The sequence below is a fragment of the Hibiscus syriacus genome, unplaced genomic scaffold, assembly GCF_006381635.1.
Source record: "Hibiscus syriacus cultivar Baekdansim isolate YM2019G1 unplaced genomic scaffold, ASM638163v2 tig00117032_pilon, whole genome shotgun sequence".
Classification (NCBI taxonomy): Eukaryota; Viridiplantae; Streptophyta; class Magnoliopsida; order Malvales; family Malvaceae; genus Hibiscus; species Hibiscus syriacus.
Window position 1 is genome coordinate 1,923,289 of NW_024063532.1, and position 18,290 is coordinate 1,941,578.

The following is an 18,290-nucleotide window of genomic DNA, read 5'->3' on the forward strand; positions in this document are numbered from 1 at the left end:
TTTTGTGTTCGTAAAAAATGAAATTACTTTTCTTTTAAAGTTAATTATTATATTCCATCTTTTTTTAGTAAAATTATTATATACCATCTAAGTGGTGAAATTAAATTTAATCATATAAAATAAAGTTTGGGGTAGTAACTTGACTTTATAATACTTCATACCAATAATTTTTAATTTTTTTTAGAATTATATCGGATCAAATAGGAGACAATCTTTTAAATGATAGAAAACAAATAATAACTATTAAATTATTATCAAACGTGGTACTAGTGGTTATTAAATTATTATCAAATGTGGTACTGATGGTTACTAAACTATTATCAAAGGTGGTAATTAACTATTAATATAATGCAAAAAGAGAATAAATCATGCATCATTTTTCTATTTATCATATTGTTAACAAATATATATAATAACAATAAATTATTCAATCATTTACTCATTTATTATGTTAAAATCGGGTTAATGTTCGGTTGGAAGTGGATTTGGTTAAATTAAATTCGGATTGCTTTCGGTTTGAGTTGCTATTGTTCAGGTTATTTCGGTTCAGATTGTTTTCGATTCGGATTAATTTTGATTCGGTTTATTTTCGGTTATGATTGTTTTTTGTTCGAGTTGCTTTCGATTCGGATTATTTTTGGTTCAAACTATTTTCGATTCGGATCAAATTGGATATGGGTCCATATTGGTTCAACTAAAATTTGGATCGGTTTTTGGTTCAAGTTGGATCTGATTCGAGTTTGGATCAAGTTTAGTCATCATGTTCGGATTTATATCGAATATCAGATCGGGTAAATCGATTTAGGTAATCAAATTTGAGTCAATTTACCTGATCTAGTTATAACCCTCGTTGTAATTTTAAACATTTTTCTTTCTTAATAAAGTAGCTGCTTTTTAACTTTATAGAACTTATCAAAGTAATGAAAGATTAGCCGAGAGACATAAGATATTAATATTAGTTTAATCTAAAGTTAAGCCACTATGTTAATACCAAACTAGCTATTCAAAGGAAAGTTGTTGAACCATCCGAGAATGGAATTTTACATTCCTATCTATAATGTAAAATAACCTGATCCAAACACTCTTATTACCTAGTTCTGGAGGATTATATCCAGTATACTTCGTACAAATGCAGACACATAAACGACTTTTTAAGAAAACACCATAAACACAATTTAAAACACAAGTGCATCAAAATCCAAGGATTCAAAGCATCACAAACAAGTCAAAATTTTAAGAAACGAGTCATGTTCAACAACAAACACAAGTCAAAATTGATGGGGACAGAGTAGAACACAATCAACAAGTCAAAAAATAAAATATTCATGTGTAGTAGTACACATAAGAAGAGATTGATCAAATTTCAGAAACAAGAAGCATCACTCAGATGGCAACTGCTATCCTCCCAGCTACTTGGTCGAGGTCGCGTTGGCCATTGGATGTGATTCTCCTACCACAGATGCACCTAAAAAAACGTTAAGATACGAGGACAATAAAGTTATTTCATCCCAAAATCAACTTTCAAAAGCCAAAATACCATGATCTTTGTTTTTCCTATCTGGTTTGTCAAACCATGATCTTGACAAAAGCCAAATACTTTACCCGTGCATTATTGTTTTTACATTGAAAACAGCTTGTAGCCTCAAGTGTTGGTTTAGCATTGTTAATTTAGTTGAAAGTATTTGCAAAAGTTACCTAACAGCTTGTTTCTTGGTTAATTTCCAAAAGCATTCAGCGTAATCTATGCATTCAGTCACCCAACTATCACTTTGGTTTAGTTTTGGTCACCCATCTATTACTTTTATTCAAAAACCATACTTAAAGTTACGCTTTGATCATCCGTTGTTAAAAACTAACGATGATTTTGACATGTCACCATAAGATAATGTCACATCATCATCGTAAAAAAATTTAAAAAATTGTCACATTAACATTCAACAGTTTTATTAAATTTTAATGGTCGGTGACCAAAATGGAACCAAAACGTATCATTAAATATGATTTTGGGAAAAAATAGTTGGGGACAAAACGGAACCAAAGTTAAAGATAGGTGACTAAATTATAGTTTAGTCAAGCATTTCCTAAAGATTTTTATTTTGGAAAGGAAAAAACCTTTGGTTTGTAGTACTTTTACTATCAAAACATGCTTTGGATAGCCAAGCAATGCTAAACACACCCTTAAGACTACGGTTAAACGACATTAGCCATTTTTTTTATTGTTTATTTCAGTGATAGAGATAACCAACTATCTTAATAATGTCGCAACAGTCCTACGGTGGTTCCGGGATGGCGTTTCGACTTAGGGTAATGGAGTCACCTGATTATTTTCGAATTAGGTTAATCGGACACCTGAAACTTACCACTTATCTGATTTGTAAATTACCAGAATTAGTCAGATTCGGGAGTCGATATAGTCAAGGAATGATGAGCACCCTTGTACTGCCCTTTCGATACCAATACAATTACTCGGTTGTCTTAATTGTGAAAATTGAAAATTTAATTAAAATTTAAATGTTCGATCCAAATTACTTACTTTGATGAATTTGATGTTTAAAAGGACCTAAAAGCATGAAACTAATGTTTAAAAATAAAAAACTGCAACAACAAAAAAAACTGGGCCAAGGCACCAATTTACAAAAATAGAAATAAGAAAATAAAAAGAAATAAAAGGCATTAAATTAAATTAAAATTTATGGGTTAAATTAATGTTAAATAAAAAGCTGCAAACAAAAAAGGGTCAATGTACCAATTTATAAAAATATAAAAGTAAAATTAAAAAGGCTAAATTAGATTAAATTGAAATTCAAGGGCGAAATTACAATTGGTGATCAAAATAAACTACGCATCAAAGTTATAGGGAATGCGAAAATAATTTAAAATCTGCTAATTATACTCTAGTTCTCCTTATAAATAGCCTTAATTCATTTTCTCCTCATTTTCATCCTCTCTTCAAAAACTAAAAAAAAAACTCTCTCAACCCTTTCAACTCAAACTCCCCTCCTAAATCGGTCACCCCACTAGTGCTTAGAACCGCCACTAACCACCACTTCGACCACTATCATCGGTGGTCGAGAAACCTAAAACTACCCCAAAACATCCTCTCGACACCCAAATACCGAAATAGCCCTCCAAACACCAAAAAATGAAACTCGCAGCCTAGATCTAAAACACCTTTCGGTTTTACCTTTTCCGACGAGTCTCATCACCTCCGATGACTCACTCTGACGAGGCTAAGTTTTCTCTTTTCTCCCTCGTGATTTTTATGATTAGCTTTGGGTATTCGAAAGCTTGATGCTCGTTCTTTGATGCTTGTTTTTTTTGGTGTTTCAATGCTTTTTTAGTGTGTTGATGCTTCATTTTGCAGGGTTTATATAGCCCTTGAAAGTGGTTTTTTTCCTCTTAAATCGGTGATGGATTAATCAAAATGGGGTTATTCCCCTCATTTTTCCAATTTACTCGAATTTGGAGATATATTTCATTCTCACTGAAAATCATGGAAATATTGATTCTGTTTTGTTTGCTCGGATTATGTTGCAATTTGGGTACTTTGAAATGCTTCGGTTTGGTGCGTAGCACGTGTTGCTGCTCCTCCGGCGCGTGGTGTCACGCGTCGGTCAGTTGGTGACCTTGTGTCTCTTGATGTTCTGTGGGTCGTTGGATCATTTGATCTAATCCAACGACTATTGTACTTGCGGAGCTGGATTGTATGTAAACCCTAGCTAGTTGGGTCAGACGATTTAGGTTCTTCCTACTGGGCTCACTCTGGGTTTGCTTGCTGGGCCAGGCTTGCATGTTCGGTTGGGCTTCGTTGTTAGACTGAACTTGGACTTTGACTTCTTGGACTTAGAGAATAAACCCCAAAAATATAATTACTAGTATAATAAAAAATAGAATATTACTTGAATATATAATGTAATGTAATGTAATGTAATGTAATGTAATGTAATGTATGTAATGTAATGTAATGTAATGTAATGTAATGTAATGTAATGTAATGTATATAATAATATAATATAATATAATAATAATATAATATAATAAATAATAATATAATAATACTAGTATAATATATAGTATAGTATAGTACAATAGTATAATACAGTAAGTACATATAGTATAGTATAGTATAGTATAATATAGTACAATATATAGTACAATAATATATATAATACAATATATTATATAAATATACTATATATTATCTTATATAATATACTATAATATATTATACTAAATATAATATATATATAAAAGGTCTCGAACGAAAATGAGTGTCTACAGCTGCCCCTCTTTGTCCATTATCGTATAACGAAAATAGGGCAAAGATAAAAAACACAGATTTTCGTTCGGTAAAATAAATTTCGAAAGCAAGCATGTTTCTATAAGTTTCTAAGTCTGATATCCTTCATGGTGAAATTGAAATCTGACTTAATATTGCAATCGACTCCCTTATCGAATATCCTCCCCATAGAGTTGAAATTCGACCTAGAGGTTAACTTGGCATTGAATGGTCCTTGAGTTTGCCTGATATTATTGTCTTCTTCTACTATAATATCATTCGTCGTGAAGTTAAAATTTGACTTTGGTTAGAAAATAGCTCCTTGTCGTTGAGCCAAATTATGGATAACTCATTCGTTGTTGAGTTGATCCGGACTGAACACGATATCCTTCGTCATGAAATTGAAATCGTGGCTGACTTCTTCTTCGTGAAGTTGAGTCGATCTCGGATGACTCGAGGTGGATATCCTTCGTCGTGAAGTTGAAATCTAACTCGGATAAGCTGTTTTAATTTAATCTCGAGTGTTCTTTGAGTTCATATCCTTCATTGTGAAGTTGAAATTGACCCTAAGAAAAATCTGCAAAATTGTGCACATGTGTGCAATGCTATAGATGCGATGTCCTTATGTCTGCCTAAAATGTATATGCAAATATGTTTTTTAGGATTTTCTGTCTTAGAGAGAGGTCTTGATCTTTTTCTGTCAGTCTTGATTTTCTGATCCTCTGATGTCTCTTGATCCTTATAAGTGCCTTTTCTTTTCTTAGTGGATTTGAATTGGTACCTGTGTCATTACTCGAGCATCGTGCAAGAACCTCTATCAGCTTCCAAACACTTGTACTTTTCAGGAGATCTTTATACAATAATGCGTAATGATCTTTTTTAAAAGTGAATAAATCATTTTTATTTAAATTCAATGCAAGATGCTAAGAATTTGGGTTCTCTCAAAATCATATTTATTTATGAGGAATAAAAGTAAATACATGACAAACATTCAAAAAAGAGAAGATATTCAAAAATACAAATAGGTGCCCTAAATATCAATTATGTGGACTCCTTTGAACTGGCTCACCGTTAGATGGCTTGAGTGTAGTTTCTATCAAGGGGACTTCAAGATTGTGACAATGTTTGAAGGGTGCAAAGTTCCTCCCAAATTATAAAGTCTTCGAAGACTTGGATGCGTGATGTTTTATCGCCTTGATCCAGACCTCCTCGTGCACGAATCCTGGATCGTTACCCAAGCCGCACTTTCGGGTTTTCAACTTGGATCCTCCCATGTTTCAAGACGCCCTTTGCGGGTTTTTATCTTAGACATTATACTTTTTCGATTTAAAGTGCCCTTTCCGGGTTTTCACTCTAAACATCATTTTTTTTTTTTTTTGTGATTTAGAGCGCCTTTTTGGGTTTTCACTCTAAACACTTTTTGAAAAACTTTAAGCGAAATATCTTTTGAACGCATTAGAATTAACTGGGTTTAGCAGTTCTGTCATCCATTTCAGAAGATTAACGCTCCCCTGAGAAGGCACGGCATAAGGCCCTTCCCAATTTACATCCATTTCCCTCGGAAGTCTTTGTTAGTAGGCAAATATTTCATCACGATATCTCCCTCATGAAATATTCTTGGGCGCACCTTCTTGTTATGTGTTCGAATCATTCATTTTTTATATATCCGACCATGGTGAATGGCTTTCAACCTCTTTTCATATATTAAGTTCAATTGATCATATCGAGTTTGTTCCCATTCCGCATCATCCAGCTTTACCAATGATAAAACTCGGAGTGATGGGATTTCATCTCAATGGGCAACACTACCTCTATTCTATAAGCTAGTAAAAATAGGGTTTCCCCAATCGAAGTCCGTACTGAAGTTCGATAGGCAACCAAAGCGAAAGGTAACTTCTCGTGCCAGTCTTTGTACATCTCAGTCATTTTCTCCATTATTTTGATATTATGTTTGTTGCTTCTACCGTTCCATTCATCTTTGGTAAGTAAGTAGTGGAGTTGTGATGTCTGTTGAATTGTTCACACGCAGCCTTCATCATTTTGTTGATTAGGTTGGTTGTATTATCAGTAATGATACTTTTGATAAACCGTACCGACATATGATCTCATTTTTCATGAATTTACAAATAGTGGATTGAGTGACATTGGCATACAACGCAGTTTCCACCCACTTGGTAAAGTAATCGATTGCCACCAGGATAAATTGATGGCCATTCGAAGCTTTTGGATGAATTTGTCCGATGACATCCACGCTCTACAAAGAGAAAGACCATGGAGCTGCCATTACGTGAAGAGGACGAGGTGGAACATGTATTTTATCTCCATAGACTTGTTATTTATGGCATTTTCGAGTGTAGTTAATACAATCACTTTCCAATGTGGACCAGTAATATCCGAATCTTATAACTTGTCTTGCCATCATGTACCCGTTTGCATGAGTTCCACACACACGGTCATGTACTTCTTCCAAGATTATTTTTGCCTCTTTTATATCTACACGTCTTAACAAGACTTGATCATGACTTTCTTGTATAAGATTTCTCCATCAAAAACATATACTCCCGCCATTCCTCTGATTTTTCTCTTGTCATTTTCAGTCGCTTCTTCTGGATAGCTTTGATTTTTAATGTACTGAAAAATATTGTGGTACCATGGGTTTTCGTCCTTTCTTTCTTCGATATGATAACAATGAGCTGGGTATTCATATGCTTGCATGTTGATTGGCATCATGTCGGATTCTCCACCAGCTTTGAATGCTACCGCCAAGGTAGCTAAAGCATTTTCCATCTAATTCTCTTCTCTGGCACGTAATGGAATGTGACTTCAACAAAATCTTCAATTAAATCCAAAATGAGCTTTCTGTACTCCGCCAGTTTGGCATCTTTTGTTGCTCATTCTCCTTGAAGTTAAAAAATCACTAAAGTAGAATCCCCATTCACCCTTAACGTCTTTATGTTCTATCCAATAGTAGCTCGAATCCCTAAAATACAAGCTTAATATTATGCCATGTTGTTGGTAGAATCGAAATTTAGTCTGGTAATGAATGGGTAATGATTTATGGGTGAAACCAAGATAGTCCCAATACCGTGTCCTAACGTATTCGATGCACCATCGAAGTGCATTTTCCAGAATCATATATGGAAGTATTAACTTCTCCTAAAGATATGACCATCGAGTATTCATCTGAGAAATCAAAGTCCAATGGTTCATAACTTTCGGAAGTTCTGCTTGCAAGGAAGTCAGATATGGCGCTTCCCCTTTATAGCCTTTTGACTTACGTATTGAATGTGGAATTCTGATAATAACATTTGCCATCGAGCCAACCTTTCAGAGAGATCGGGTACACCCATCATGAACTTTAATGGATCCAACTTGGAAATTAACCAAGCGGTATGGTATATATATTGTCTGAGTCTTCATGTAGCCCAGACTAGAGCACATCAAACCTTCTCAACTGGTGGATATCTACCTCATAATCAGTAAACTTCTTGCTAATGTAGTAAATCTCTTTCCGTTTTTCCCAGATTCATCATGTTGTCCCAGACACATCTCATTGAATTCTCAAAGATTGATAGATATAGAAACAACGGTTTGCCTAGAGTAGGTGACATTAAAACAGGAGTGTGAGACAATACTCCTTTATTTTCTCGAATGCGAGTTGGCAATCATCATCCATGTCCCAGAATTATTCTTTTGAATAAGACTAAAAATCATATCACACTTATCTGTCAACTGAGATATGAACCAAGCAATATAGTTCAACTACCTAGAAAACCTTGAACTTCTTTTTGTGTAAGTGGGGGAGCAAGTTCTGAATGGCCTTGATCTTGTCTGGATCAATCGCAATTCCTTTTTTGCTACCAACGAAGCCCAACAGCTTCTCGGATGTTACTCCGAATGCATTTGTTTGGGTTCAGATTGAACTGAAACTTTCTTTGTCTTTGGAAGAGTTTCCTAGGATTCTCGATGTGTTCATCTTCAGTTTGGGCTTTGACAATCATATCATCAACATAAACTTCAATCTCCTTATGCATCATGTTATGAAACAAGGTCACCATGGCTCTTTGGTATGTTTCCCCATCATTCTTTAGTCGAAAGGCATCACCTTGTAACAAATGTCCCCACATTGTGACGAATGTGGTCTTTTCTATGTCGTTAGGATGCATCTTTATCTGGTTGTATCCTGAGAAACTGTCCATGAATGAGAAAAAAGAATTTACGACCGTGTTATCCACTAGACTATCTATGTGTAGCAACGAGAAATTATCTTTAGGGCTTGCTCTGTTGAGGTCTCTATAGTCAATGCACATGCATACTTTTCCATCTTTCTTTGGCACCGACACTATGTTACCCACCCACTCTGTATATTTGGTTACTTGGAGAAAACCAACATCATACTACTTCTTGACTTCTTTTATCTTAAGAGGCATTTCAGTCCTTATCCTTCTCAGTTTTTACCGTACGGATTTACATTCTAGCTTGATAGGTAGTTTATGGACTACCATATTCGTGTCTAATGCATCCATATCTTGGTATGACCATGCAAACACGTCTTTGTACTCTTAAAATAAGTCTATCAAGCTTTGTCTTGCTTCAGACGAGAGTATTGTGCCGATTTTAACTTTCTTTTCCCTTCCTTAGTCCCAAAATTCAAAACTTCAATTTTTTCTTCATGGGGTAATATTGATTGTCTTTTCTTTCCACCATTCTCAACAATTCGGAAGGTAAGTTGCGCTCTCCTTTATTGTCACACTCATTGATTTCCCTTAGACACTTGAGCTGCTCAAAATCGATCTCCAGGTCAGAGTCAACATTATCCACATCATTAACATCTAAAGACCTAAAAGGAAAATAGGGGAAAATATATATACATGCGAGAGAAAAATATCCCACATAGAATGTAGAAACAAAAGTATTATATTTGTATATACATGAAAAAGAAGTGAAAGGAAAAGATGTTTGCTAAAAAAATTGCATCTTTTTTTAAAATATAAAAAAAAACAGTTTATCTACCCTACAAAAGATTACCTATTACCCCGAGTATAGGAAAATAGGGAAAGTTTAAGCATTACTCTGAAAGAGATTTGAAAACCACAGGTAGTTCTTCAGTAGTCCAGATGTTAAATATGAACCCCGACGGTAACGGACGGAATTCCAAATTGTCAACCTCATTAGTACTATATGTTATTATAGCATTGATATTCAAATCTTTTAGAGCTTTCTCCAAATCAAATAAGGTCATCATTATTTCTCCCTTAAACACATAACCGCCAAACCTGAATGTATCGTAAAGAGGAGGAAAAACCATTGGTTCCCATTTAACCTCTTCTCCAGTTAGCCTCGTTATTCTTCTTTCCTGGCACTTCTGGATTTCCTTCTTCTTTGTTGGTGACTATGTTGGAATCCAAGTCCAAACTGATCAAATTTATCAATTAGGTGAACAGGGTTCATTCTTCTAGCAAAAAACTTCTAAACCCTCTTTCTATCATTGCACATCTTCCCAATGTTTGCTTGATTTCCATCTTGGTGCGTTCTAAAAGTCTGGGTTTGGAAATCTTACCCCTTTCAGCCACAAATATGAAATTGACAAACTCTAATAAGCAAACGAACATTCGAGAGCTTCCTCATCTACATCAACGTAAGGGGCATCGGTGGTCACGTTTACCATTATGTCTTCTTCAACATTGATGATAATAAGAGACCCATTAATAACAAACTTGACTTTCTGGGAGTGTTTATGGTACTGCCCCAGCTTGATGAATCTATGGCCTTCCTAAAAGGCAGTTATACGAAGGCATAATCTCCATCACTAAGAACTCTACATTGTAAGTGGCAGGCCAATGTTCAATGATACTTCAATTTTGCCAAACACCTCCCTTTTCGTCCTATCAAATGCTCGAACCACACTTGGCATATTCTCATGTGGGAGGTATCCATTGGTAGCCTTTTCAGAGTGACCAAATGCATTACATTAAGAGAGAAACTATTGTCAATTAGTACAATTCGTAAAGCATGCCCCTTGCAATGAGTTGTAAAGAAATGAAAATGAATAATGTGTAAAAATGCAAGATGCATGAAACTTTCAAGGAATTGATCCAAAATGTGTATGTTATTATAAATAGTCTTCATTGAGACAAAAATTTTATTACAAAGAGACCAAAAATTTTAGAGGTACATTCTAGCTAGATCTTCTAGACCCCAAATGACTTCTAATAGATTAATAAGTCTTCTTGCATCATCTTTCACTGGCTGAATACCTTATCGAACTACCATAGCTTCTCTTGCCAAACCATACAAGTGACGGGCTATTTTTTGTACCTGCTCTAAGAATTCTGAATGATTGCATCCCTAGCCTTCACCTTTTGCTGAGCTTGTTCCTAACGGACACGTCATTGGTGTCCTCCATCATAGGGGACTATTTGGAGTTAGCTTGCCTGTTTTTTATACTTGTCCACAATGCCCTTCAGTTCAGCTATACGTTCTTCAAAGCTCTATTGTCATGCTCTTGTTTCTTTTGAAGGGATCTCTCCAGGTCATTTACCTTGGTCTTCATCTATTTGTTATGGTGTTGACTTTCCGATAATTGTCTTTGGGAAGCCCTTATTCGATCTTTTAGTGCTTCTTTGTCGCCTTGCTCTTCAAACTTCCTTTTCAAGTTACCAACTTTGTCCCTCCAATACTCTGAAGAACTTTTCAAACTAGCATTTTTCTAGACCTGCTCTTGGTACCCCTTTCTTAGATCCTCCTATTCGTAGCAAACTTTCTTATGTTCCTTCTCCATCATGTCTGCTCGATCTTTTTGAACATCTGTATATAGTTTCCACTGAAACCTTTCAGCTTCTAATTTCTTCAATCTTTCATTCAACTCTTTCTTTTCTGCTTCAATTGTTATCTCCAGTCCAGACGGAATTGATTTAAGATGCTCTTCTATGGACCGAGTGTCTTCATGATCAGGTATGGGGATGTTTTCATTCTTCCTTAACTTCCTCCATTCCAAATAATCCAGAGTAAGCATATCTTGGAGGCTACAACGTCAGTTCAGAATTTTTTCCATGACTCAACTATGTCCTTAACTTTCTTCTTGTAGTTATCTTCATGATATACGAACTCAGACCCAAATAAATCATGTCTAATCGGAATGAACTATCGTGCCCCATACTGTCGGAGGGCTAAAAGTGGAGTATAACCAATTCCTCCTCATAGCCCAAGTAACATTACCACTCCTGATTCTCCACATCGGTAAAGAATATCAGTATGTGTTAGCCAAGGGGATCTCCACACGATCTCCTTATCTAAGGTGAGTAAATACCTTTGTCCACTTTTCTCTTGAACGCTTTCTTGCCATTTTGTTTGAAGAATTCCTCCAAATGAGAGTATGTCGAACTGAACCGACAATAGAAAATCTCGTAAGTCTTCCAGAAATGGCTATGAATCCAAACTTGTAGTAGTTGTGTGCACCCTATAAAACGACCTCCTCCCATCTTCCTATAATGATTTAATGACCTGAAAGACTCGAATAGGATTATTGGAGAAGATTCACCTTTTTAGGCAACTGTTCAAATAATTCTACCACAGTTGCTTCAATATACCCCAACATTTTTTGGAAAATAACCAGTCCATAAATACCAGTGCAAAAAGATCGATCTCCTTCCATTTATCTAGATGATTCTTTATCAATTGCATGATGTGGGTCACGCAGTTCCTTCTCATTTTCCTTTTTTGAATTCGATCCGTCACCCATTTTCCATTAACCCCTGCAACCTTTGCATGTTTATTTTTGAAAGGCGAGATCTTAATATATTTGATGAATACCTGATCTATTTTGATTCCCTCACAATGTAAAGAGTGGTGTATTCTTCAATTGTGGGTACCATGTCCTCTTGATTGAAAGTAAAACAGTTGTACCCCAGATTCCAAAACTAGACCAAGGCTCAAAGCAGAGGTTCATCTACCTTAACATAGAGCATATATGCGATATCCCCATATCGTTGGCAAAATTTTTGCTTCTTGGCACTTTTCCAACTGTCCCAGATGCTTCGCAGTTCCTGAAGATCCTCTTGCTTGAGGCTGATTGAGGCATAGCCAGCCAAATCTGACATATAATTATTTTTTAAACTGTCTCCTTTTTCCTTTTGAGTCTTTTCTGACCATAATCATACCTCGACATTCTTGACCTCTTGCATTACAACCCCTTTGTCTATTAATAAAAACTATTCGAGATTAATGAACACTTTTGCGGATCAATACCTTTTTTAAATGATGCAAATGGTGGAAAAGAAAACAAAACCAGAAGAAAGAAAGGAAAACAAGTTAGTAAGGGAGAAATAATAATCAAATTAATAATAATTCATACCCCACATGCATTTATTCTTACCTGACATGATTTCTATCCCGCATGCTTATTTTATTGAACAGACCTAACCAAATATATTTCTAGTTCGCATGCTTTTGAGCAGTAAAATAAAACAATATAGTAAATCAAGCAGCCTAGGTCTTGAATGAGGTTTTGGGATGGACTCTAATTTCTCGCAACATCATGGTTTAGTTCTAAAAAGGTACTCGAGGTCTCTTTACTAGTGCTCCTTGGGCCTACTAGACCCTTAGTCCTAAGCCCATCACAGGATCTTATGGACCAAGTTAAACTCGAGAGGATACATTCTTTTATGTCCGTACGGAGAATAAATTCACATGAATACATAAGGTACATGAATCCCGAAGGTTACTTACTAGGCCTATACGGAGAATAAATTACCACGAATGCATCGCTTTTGCCCCCACTTAAAAGAAATGGTTTGGAGCTCGAGTATAGAGCTTGAGATGTATGATGTCTTTTAAAATAGGTTGAAATCATTAGAAAACCATTAGTCCAACTATTTATTTGAAAAAATAACAATCAAAGGTAAATAACAAGGATCGAAGAGATAAATTATAATCCAAACTTACAACTTTCACTTAGAAGATAACCGGAATCATTTTTAGGCCTGACTTTCTCACGATCCTCAGCAGAGTCGCCAAGTTAAATTTTCAACTTAAATTGATTATCAATTTCGAAAAATTAGATATACAAATTTAGTCGGGAGTCGATTACAGTCAAGGAATAATGAGCACCCTTGTACTCCCATTTCAGTGCCAATACAAATACCCGATTATCTTAATTACAAAAATTAAAAAATTAATTAAAATTTAAATGTTCAATCCAAGTTACTTACTTTTGATGAATTTTGTTGTTTAAAAGGACCTAAAAGCATGAAATTAATGTTTAAAAAATAATAATAAATTGCAAAAAAAAATGGGCAAGGCACCAATTTACACAAATAAAAATAAGAAAATAAAAAGAATTAAAAGGAATTAAATTAAATTAAATTAAAATTCACGGGTTAAATTAATGTTAAATAAAAAGTTGTAAAAAAAGTTCAATGTACCAATTTATAAAAATATAAAAGTAAAATTAAAAAGGGCTAAATTAGATTAAATTGAAATTCAAGGACAAAATTACAATTGGTATTTACACGACAAATCAACCACGAATACCGAACTGAACTGAACGAAAGTACAATATGTATCACTAATTCAGGAAAACGTCCAAATTACCCTGGAAAACTCCGAAGTAACTAGAATTGACTTGACTGTTAATTGGACTAGTAACCTCAATAATTGAGGATTAAGTAAGTGATTTGGATAAGTCTGGAAACTCTGATGAGTTTACATAGTGTACTATTTCTATGGACTGTGAACCACAAATCAAGTACGTTGACATTTTCTAATATCGTTGAAATGTGAAAATAAAATAACGACCGTGGAATATCTGTTCGTTCCCTTAATTTTATTAAGTGATGATTCTGAAGAGAATCTTTGGATAATAAATTTTGGTATTAAAGAGTGAGTACCCTTGAAGGGAAAGGATTTGACCAGTCAATCGCATTAGTTCTGGGAGTTGTTTGATAATCCGATCGATAAATATAAATGGTAAATGCCCTGAATCTTGTTTCTCCTTTATCAGCTCAAATCACTCCGATCATGTCTGATTCACACAAGTAACTCGGATGCAAAGGATTCTGTATATTCCAACTTTGTTGAGTAATGAAATTACTCTCCATAAATATGAATCTATAACTCATATGTATAAATGTTCATGAACACCTTCCTGATACACTTGAATCATAGTGGAATTCTAAAGTATCGATTTTAATGTCTGATTTGAACGAATAGTAATTGACTCCTTTTTAATAGGACCTCGTTCATGAGATTTGATCAAAAGACATCAGTTTCATGTTATCTATGCTGATAACTGCAAAATGCCTCTGATAAATACTGGGATTTCTCTAGTGTGTTCCTTATTTTTTTTAATAAATTTTTTTGTTGTTTTAACATGAGGTACACTGAAATCTATGGTTATTGTTTAAGGGATGCACTGACTTAATGGTGATGGCTTATGGATTTGTATCACGGTATAAATTGTATCTTGGAGATACAGATTTATATAGTATAGCTCTGATCAAGCTGGAAAATTTTTATGGACCTAATGTGACTCTTAGGTAGGCTCTGCGGCCCTGAGATTATTCTTGGGTAGGCCCTGTGGCCCTAAGATGTGTTCTTAGGTAGGCCCCGTGGCCCCGAACTTTTTTGGGTAGGCTCTCAGGCCCTAAGATGTTCCCTTAGGTTAACTCTTTGTATGGTTTTAAAATACGAGTTTAAAAAGCTCCACTACAGTATGGTTTATGGGATTTATTGAACTATCATTTGATTAGTGTACCTATTATGATTTTATCGTACTGATGGAACACACTAGACATCCTATTTGATCTCCTGAAAATGTGATACTATGAATGCTTCTTATGAACTGAGATATTCATGGATTTTATTCGTTGATCTACCAGTGGAACTTCAGATTTTCCGAAAACGGTATACGTTTGATTAAATAAGAAATGATATGACTTTGTTTATCGGCATGTCTTGCAACATCATCTAGTAGTTTTGTATTACTGAGCTTTTCTAAGCTCACTCTATTACTCATCATTGCAGGTTAAAATAATTGTACCAGTACAACTATCAACATCAGTAAGGGAGTTCTTCCGACGTTGCTTGCAGAGTATGGTACATGTGATTAGGGGGCATGTAGATTGTATTTTATTTTATATCAGAGTTTGAAAAACTTGTTTTATTTTTGAATAATAATAAATCATTTTATGATTTTACATGTTTTAAGAAAAGTTTTAAATTTTCCTCTATTTTTATAGTGGGTCGCTCCGGTGGCCATAATGTGACACTCCAGATTAGATCGGGCTATCCGCATCGGTCTGAGGGGGTTACAGAAACCGAAACCGAATGGTTAAAAAATCGAATTATGTGAAACCGATTTTTTCGATTCGGTTCGATTTTTTTAACGGTTCAATTTTTTCAGTTTGGTTCGATTTATCAGTTTTTCAATGAAAAATTCACTTGAAACTATAAATTTTTTAAAAAAAATTGTCTATTCGGTTCAATATGGAACAAATGGGTTCCATATGGAAAACCAAAACCGAACCGAATCAATAGAATTGAGAGTTTAAACCAATCCGAAAACTGAACCGTATAAGGTCAAACCGAACCGTTTTACTCTGTTCGTGTATATTTTTTAATTTTATCGATTTCGTTACTCAACCCTAACTGGCGCTTAGACCCACCGCCGACAGTCGCTCCAACCATCACCATCGGTGGTTGAGAAACCTAAAACAACCCCAAAACACTCTTCTCGATACCCCGATACCGAAATAGCCCTCCAAACACCCAAAAAATGAAACCTGCAGCCTAGATCTAAAAAAACCTTTCGATTTTTACCTTTCCCGATGAGTCTCTTCACCTTCCGGTGACCACTCACTCCTCCGGCGAGGCTAAGTTTTCTCTCATCTCTCATGATTTTTATGATTAGCTTTGGGCATTCAAAAGCTTGATGCTCGTTCTTTGATGCTTGTTTTTTTTTTGTGTTTTGATGCTTTTTCGGTGTGTTGATGCTTCGTTTTGCAGGGTTTATATAGCCCTTGAAAGTTTTTTTTTCTCTTAATCGGTGATAGATTAGTCAAAAAATATGGGGTTGTTCCCCTTGTTTTTTTATTTGCTCTGATTTAGGGATATATTTCCCTCTCACCGAAAATCGTGGAAATATTTATTATGGTTTTGTTTGCTCCGATTTTATTACGATTTGGATACTTTGAAATGCTTCGGTTTGGCGCGTAGTAGTGCGTGTTGCTCTTTTCACCGGCTCGTTATCCTCACGCGCCATTATCGGTTGGTTGGTGACCTTTGGGGTCTCCTGATGTGCTGTAGGCTGTTGTATCATTTGATCCGATCTGACAACTATTGTGCTTGCGGTGCTGGATTTGTATGTGAAACCCTAGCTCGCTGGGTCAAGCGACTTGGGCTTCTTCTAGGTTTGCTTGATGGGCCAGGCTTGCATGCTCGGTTAGGCTTCGTTGTTGGACCTGAACTTGGACTTTAACTTCTTGGACCTAGAGAATAAAACCCAAAAATAATAATGACTAGTATAATAAAACATATAATATTACTTGAATATATAAATATAAAAATAAATGTACAATACAATATAATGTACAATACAATACAATGCAATGCACTACAATACAATATAATATATATTATATAATACAAATTTATATAATATATTATATAAGTATATTATATAATATAAAGATATATTATATATATACTATTAGGGATGGGCATAGGACCCGAACCCGACTCGATCGGGTCAGGTTTTTAAAAAATTTCGGGTTCGGGTCAGGTTCGGGTTTAGGGTGAAAAATACATGACCCGACCTAAAAAAATATATATGATTTTACCTTATATATTTAGAAATAATTACAATAATACCCCTCTATATATTATTTTTTTAATTAAGTCACTATTTTTATTGAATAAAAATAATATTTTATCATTATTTCAGGTCGAATTAGGTTGAGTCGGATTTTGAAGTTATATATCGGGTCGGGTTCGGGTCGAATGAAACCTTGTTTTGGTCGAGTCGAATCTCAGGTGGAGGATTCCTTGTTCTTGGGTCGAGTAGGGTGGAACAAAAACTCGACCCAACCAGACCCATACTCATCCCTATTTACTATACTATACATACTATATAACATAATATTATAAAGTATACTATGTAATATAAATATATATAGTATATATTATATACCATATAAAATAATAAACATATAATATTTATATTATAATATATACTATATAATATTATCTTATATAATATACTATATAATATACACCGTACTATATAATATATATTATAAAAGGTCTCGGAGTAAAATTAGTGTCTCCAAATACCAACAAAACACAAATGTGAGTAGAAATCAGAATTTAACAAGCAGAAATAATCATAGCAAATAAAAAACTAACCCTTTAGGATCAATATCAATGATGTTAACATTCTGCAATTGTTGAAAATGTGACGAGCCACAGGAATGAGGCACTCCTAAGAACAATAACAAGTATTGAAATGAAGCTTTATTCATAAGCTTTTTTTTATATATATAAAATGCGCACACCATCGGATCATAGGGAGGAAGCTCCTTGAGTTTGCCATCTTGACGATATCAGTCCATGAAGGAAGCTCAATCTAAGCAGATAAAAAGGAAAACCCATTGTTAATTATAATAAAAAAAATGTTGAATTTCAAAACCGTAACTGCATCTCTAACAGTCAAATAGGGAATAAATTTCATGAGGAACCAAGGAGAAGAAAAAGAGAAACCTTGCCGGAGGGCTTGAGATGGGCGGCGTAAGCCTTGGCAAAGTGGTGGGGGAAAACGTCTTTAACTGTTCTCGCTGCCTCCATTTTGTTTCTCTTTGATTTCTGCAACAGAGACTGATTGTTTATTTTTGTGGCCTCGTGGATCTGCCAAAATATGGTTTACATAGAATTAGGGTTTCACGCTCATGCTGCTTGGAATACTCTTAATTACCTAAATACCCTTTGCCTAATTCATAAATCATAATCTCCTCTCTGT

The 18,290-nt window shown here is 34.9% G+C and overlaps 1 pseudogene; it reads right to left on the minus strand.

Annotated features, from left to right (window-relative positions):
- Positions 1–1,364: 1,364 nt before the first annotated feature.
- Positions 1,365–18,162, minus strand: LOC120196287 (annotated as a pseudogene).
- Between the last annotated feature and the right edge of the window lie 128 nt (positions 18,163–18,290).